General features: G+C 37.1%; 1 pseudogene; it reads left to right on the top strand.

Annotated features, from left to right (window-relative positions):
* Positions 1 to 5,647: 5,647 nt before the first annotated feature.
* On the top strand, positions 5,648 to 6,326 carry LOC109557052 (zinc finger CCHC domain-containing protein 17 pseudogene; annotated as a pseudogene).
* Positions 6,327 to 6,617: the final 291 nt, after the last annotated feature.

The following is a 6,617-nucleotide window of genomic DNA, read 5'->3' as shown; positions in this document are numbered from 1 at the left end:
ATTAATTTAAATGAGAATTATCAGAAATAATCTGAAGATTGAATGATGCCTATTTCAACTACTAGGCTAAAGATTTACATAACAGTTTTAATTTATTTTAAATAAATGGCATTATCATTTGATAGAGAAATGTAAAATTAGTGAATTAATTCAATTTTCTATTTAATTACTGTTACTTTGTACTAGTCAATTAAGAACATTTGGACCTACACAAATTTCAGAATGATCACAAAAAAGGCAAGTCCTTATATTTTGTACACAAAACCAGTTTAATTGATTTTTCTGCTACTTTGTATCAAATTGTCTTGGCATTGAGTAGATATGTTATCATCATGAATGTGTGTGTAAAATTGATTAAAATTCATTTTCATAAAAACACCTATACTTACTTTATTGAATGTATTTAATTATTATTTTGGTGGTCCCATGTATTTCAAAATAAAGTAAAACACTCTCTAGCACCAATGTATAATATAATGACAGGATAGTGTAGTAAACCAATCTTTGAGATAGTTCATGTATTTATTCTGAAACAAGTACACATGAAAATATTTTTAGATGTTATTCACAAAAACCTTTTGCTTTTTCTGTATTCCTCAAATATGGCATGTATTTGGGACCCAAATATATTCATTGTAAATAAGAAGAAACAAATAAGAACAGCTACTCCTCTAAGGACACAAAATCATCAGAATAAGTTTCGTGTCTTATAAAAGCACATTAATCTATCTTATTGTCATTGTTTAGTCGCTAACTTGTATCTGACTCTTCTGTGACCCCATGAGCTGTAGCTCACCAGGATCCTCTGTCCATGGAATTTTCCAGGCAAGACAACTGGAGTGTATTGCCATTTCCTACTCCAGGGATCCTCTTAACTCAGGAATCGAACCTGTGTCCCTTGAACTTCCTGGATTGGAGGGTGGATTCTTTTAACGTCATATCACCCGGAAAGCCCCAAATCTATCATATAGATTATTGTTAGCAGAAAGTTCAAGCAGAGAATATTGCTCTGGGATATGTTTCTTAAAGCTATAACATCTAATAAGTAATAATATTTTAGGTATTCAATACTTCATCCGCCCACTTAAAGCTGTTTTTTAGGAGTAATTTCTTCATTTTTCTAAATTACTACAACTTTTAAAAAACATCTTCCTTTAGCAAACCTTTCTGCAGAGAGTTGGAATTTTCTTGAGAATCATAGTAATTAATGAAACTGAAGGATAAAGCAGAAAATGTATCCCTAAAATATTTTGATAGGTCTTAGTGTCTTTGCACTTGATCCTGCCTTGGCTTAGAACACTCTTCATCAAGCACTGGTTTCATTCCTGGCTTTCATGATCTCAGAAATTCACCTTATATCAATTGACTTCCTCCAGTTAATCTCTGTCTCCTCAAGGTGTTAATTTCCTCAGTGGAAGTTTTCACAATTTGTAATTACTTTTCTCTCTATTGGTTTATGGGCTCAATAAAGGACAGAAATGGTATGGACCTAACAGAAGCAGAAGATATTAAGACAAGGTGGCAAGAATACACAGAAGAACTGCACAAAAAAGACCTTCACAACCCAGATAATCACGATGGTGTGATCACTCACCTAGAGCCAGACATCCTGGAATGTGAAGTAAAGTGGGTCTTCGGAAGCATCACTATGAACAAAGCTAGTGGAGGTGATGGAATTCCAGTTGAGCTATGTCAAATCCTAAAAGATGATGCTGTGAAAGTGTTGCACTCAATATCCCAGCAAATATGGAAAGCTTGTCAGTGGCCACAGGGACAGGAAAAGGTCAGTTTTCATTCCAATTCCAAAGAAAGGCAATGCCAAAGAATGCTCAAACTATTGCACAATTGCTTGTAAAGTATGCTTAAAGTTCTCCAAGCCAGGCTTCAGCAATACTCGAACCATGAAATTCCAGATGTTCAAGCTAGTTTTAGCAAAGGCAGAAGAACCAAAGATCAAATTGCCAACATCCGCTGGATCATTGAAAAAGCAAGAGAGTTCCAGAAAAACATCTATTTCTGCTTTATTGACTATGCCAAAGCCTTTGACTGTGTGGATCACAATAAACTGTGGAAAATTCTGAAAGACATGGGAATACCAGACCACCTGATCTGCCTCTTGAGAAATTTGTATGCAGGTCAGGAAGCAACAGTTAGAACTGGACATGGAACAACAGACTGGTTCCAAATAGGAAAAGGAGCACGTCAAGGCTGTATATTGTCACCCAGCTTATTTAACTTCTATGCAGAGTACATCATGAGAAATGCTGGGCTGGAAGAAGCGCAAGCTGGAATCAAGATTTCAGGGAGAAATATCAATATCTTCAGATATGCAGATGACACCACCCTTATGGCAGAAAGTGAAGAGGAATTAAAAAGCCTCTTGATGAAAGTGAAAGAGGAGAGTGAAAAAGTTGGCTTAAAGCTCAACATTCAGAAAATTAAGATCATGGCATCCGGTCCCATAACTTCATGGCAAATAGATGGGGTAACAGTGGAAACAGTGGCTAACTTTACTTTTTGGGGCTCCAAAATCACTGCAGATGGTGATTGCAGCCATGAAATTAAAAGACGCTTACTCCTTGGAAGGAAAGTTATGACCAACCTAGATAGCATATTCAAAAGCAGAGACATTACTTAGCCAACAAAGGTCCGTCTAGTCAAGGCTATGGCTTTTCCAGTAGTCATGTATGGATGGGAGAGTTGGACTATAAAGAAAGCTGAGCACCAAAGAATTGATGCTTTTGAACTGTGGTGTTGGAGAAGACTCTTGAGAGTCCCTTGGACTGTAAGGAGATCCAACCAGTCAATCCTAAAGGAAATCAGCCCTGGGTGTTCATTGGAAAGACTGATGTTGAAGCTGAAACTCCAATACTTTGGCCACCTGATGTGAAGAGCTGACTTATTGGAAAAGACCCTGATGCTGGGAAATATTCAGGACCGGAGGAGAAGGGGACGACAGAGGATGAGATGGTTGGATGTCATCACTGACTCAATGGACACGAGTTTGGGTAAACTCCAGGAACTGGTGATGGACAGGGAGGCCTGGCACACTGCAGTTCATGGCGTTGCAAAGAGTCAGACATGACTGAGAGACTGAACTGAACTACAGGTTTAATTGTTTATTGGTCTCTCTTATTGTACTGGGAGATCTGGGTAAGCATCAACTTTGTGTTTTTAGCAAAAAAACCTCCTACCACCAGTGCCTGACACATAGTAGGAGTTCAAATAAACACATGTCAAATAAATAAATGAGTGAAACCAACTTAACCACACTTTAGTTTCATCAAAATGTCTACTAACTCAAAATAGCCTAAAGTGACATATTTTTGTGTGTGTGAAAATCACATATTCTGAGAAGTTGTTCTAGGAGCTTACAAACTCTTGCAACAATTATTTGTTATAAATTCTTGAAACAATTATTTATTGTTATTTGTAATACAAAATTGTAGCATTCTGTCTATATTTACGCAATACCAATATGAGGGCACAGAGTAATAACTGCTGAAAGAAATGATAATTCTTTTCACTTTCCCATCATTTACATTTTTATCAACTTCAGAAAAGGATAAAATGGTGAGAAAAATCTGTAAAGAGTTTACATACAAAAGAATATTTCAATGAAGGAAAATATGTCAGCTAACTATACCATATTTTGTTCTTTCAAAATATTACAAAATTGACATGGGACATAATGATGTTTGATGTTCCCAGAAAAATACAATATGTTTAGATAATTGTATGTGTGATATGGATGCATCATTGTGAAAAATACGTAAGGAACTGTTAACATTTCAAGAGCACAGATTTTCAAAGTGGTATGCATGTGTGTCTGAAATTGCTGATGTGCTATAGTTAATTTTTATTCACTTATCTTTGAAAAACAATTTCTGTAGCTTATCATGAATCCCTAGAGGTGCTATGATTAAGTCAATATACGTACTTAAATAGTATGTAAATGTATTTAAGTATAGTGTTCTTGATATAGCCTAAGGTGTTTCACATGAATATATCCAACATTTTGCTTTTGGAGGGAGATAAGTGTATTTTTATGCTTCATCACACATACTGTAAATATCCTTTATGCTTGTGTTAAATTCCCACCTTGCTTCATATCATCCATTCAATTTTTTATATATGCTGCATAATAAGTGCATGAAGCTAAATTCAAACTTTGTAAGAGTCTAACCCATGATAAGTCAATTCCATGTCTTTCCATGTGCTTCACTGATCTGGTCAGAACATGGACTTTTTATATGAAAAGGACTGTTCTGTGATTGAAGCCATGAAGTCAGATGAGAAACTGGAATTACCAGAGAAATATTGTTCAATGGCATTACTATTGTGAATGATTTTTTTCTCCAATTTTCTTTCTTAAAACAAACAAACAAACAAACAAAATTTCTCTGAGATTACTTAAAATCACAGAAGGCTAAAGCTAGTTCTATCACTTAATTCTACAAATGAAGGAAATGAGAAATAAAGTGCTGGTTTAAGATCACCTTTCAGCTAGTGGCTGAAGCAGGAACAGAGCTCAGTTCTACTAATTTCCAAACTGATGCTCTTCTCAGGCATCATTTATCTTCACTGGTTATTTTAAGAAAACATGGAAATGGTAGTGAAGCATCAATATAAAATAGCCTTAGGCTCTTGAACTTATTAGCTCTGTGGCTTTGGGTATGTGACAATCCCTATGAAACTCAACTTTCCTGTTTGTAAAGTGTCAATAATAATACCTGCCACATTTTCGGAAGTAAATGAAATGAGATAATAGATACTTTATATGATGCCTGCCATGTGGTAGGCATTCAGATAAATTGTACTATTATGATTACTTGCAATTAGCATTATTTTAAAAGTGAAGCATTACTATAAGCATGAGTAATCTTAGAGCATTCAGTATGAGACAATCACTGGGTGGGCAGAGCTCTCCTGGTATTGGAAGAATCCAGCATTGCTTTGGCAGACCGTGGCTGCACCCAGTTTAGAAGTAATTAGTCCTACTCAACCAAGGTAATCGGGAAATTGGCTCTCAGACCATATTTGCAATTTTATGTGGAGAGAAATGATTCAATATTCAGTAATGGTTAGGTACTTTCAATGTTCAACCTTGAGGTCCTTGTGTAAATAGGATTGTTGTTGAAATGGAATGGAAGTTTTGACAGCAGGAACAGCCCCTTAATCAGATTTACACAGAAAAGGAGGGGATGTTCCATCATGGGAATACCAATGAGAAGATGTGCTGAATGTGAAAATCAGTTATTTTTAATGTTAAGGTAAATATTGAGAGTAATAACCAAACATCGATTGTCTTTCTAGTCTCTATGTTTCATAAAGAGAAAAGAATCCCATGTTCATTTGTCATATGTTGGAAACAGTATTTTCACTTCAAATAAAGGCATAGAAATAGCTTATAAACTAAATAAGTTTCAGAGAAGTACTGAGTGATTGAGTAAAGAATGGAATAATTAGGATAAACTATGTGAGGAAGGAATTTTTTATAACAATAAAGATCATAGAAATATTGGCAGGTTTGACTGACTGGGTTTTGGTGTTTTGCGCAATGCTGCGAGGTGAAACTAGAGGCTGACACTCAAACATTCAATTAGCTTTAGCAGGGGAGAAATGGAGGAACCATAGAACATTAAGGATGAATTCAGGAAGACCCAAGACCGTGGAGAACTTGCCTGCTCTCCACACTATTTTCCAAGGAGAGGCTGCTATGGTCACAGACTATGGAGCCTTAATCAAAATCCCAGGCAGTCTAGTCCACTGAACTAGACTTACCCTGTCACGTGGATAAGCCCTCTGAGATAGTAGATGTTGGAGAAAAAGTGTGGGTGAAGCTTATTGGCCAAAAGATGGAATTTGATAGGATTAAAGTATCCCTCTCCCTGAAGGTTGTCAACCAAGGGACTGGGAAGGACCTTGATCCCCAAAAGGTTATCACTGAGCAAGAAGAGAGGCGGAGGCTGTCCTTCCAGGATTACACTGGACAGATCACCCTCGTCTGTCCTGAACACTACCTGCAAGAAGTGTGGCTGTAAAGGTGACTTTGCAAAGGATTGTTTCATCAGGTGGGACCAAGTACTCTCTGATACCCAATGAGGAAGAGGAAAAGGAAGAGCCAAAATCAGCAGTTTGAAAAGCCTGACCCCACAAGAAATTCTTCTAGAAAAAGAAAGAAGTAAAAGAAACATAGAGACAGGAAGTCATCTAACCTTGACAGCTCAGACTCTGAGAACGATACAGGCAAGAGGGAAAGGCACATGTCAAAGGACAGCAAGGCAGCAAAGAAGAAGAAGCACAAGAAGAAGCACAAGGAGTGATGGTGGAGAGTAGAAAGAGTGTTTGAGAGAAGGAACCAGGAGCCTATGCTTTGAAGCCCTGGCTCCTAGAAAGACTCACTACTAAGAATAAGGCCTCCCACCCTCTTCTCTTCCATGGGAGATGGCATCCCTCATGCCACAGGCAAGTTTTGGAGTCAGGTATTAAAAGCATTCCAGTTGAGCTATTCCAAATCCTGAAAGATGATGCTGTGAAAGTGCTGCACTCAATATGCCAGCAAATTTGGAAAACTCAGCAGTGGTCACAGGACTGGAAAAGGTCAGTTTCCATTC

Source organism: Bos indicus, chromosome 3 (genome assembly GCF_029378745.1).
Source record: "Bos indicus isolate NIAB-ARS_2022 breed Sahiwal x Tharparkar chromosome 3, NIAB-ARS_B.indTharparkar_mat_pri_1.0, whole genome shotgun sequence".
Lineage (NCBI taxonomy): Eukaryota > Metazoa > Chordata > Mammalia > Artiodactyla > Bovidae > Bos > Bos indicus.
The sequence above is the reverse complement of the archived record's forward strand: the minus strand, read 5'-3'. Positions and strand labels throughout refer to the sequence as shown.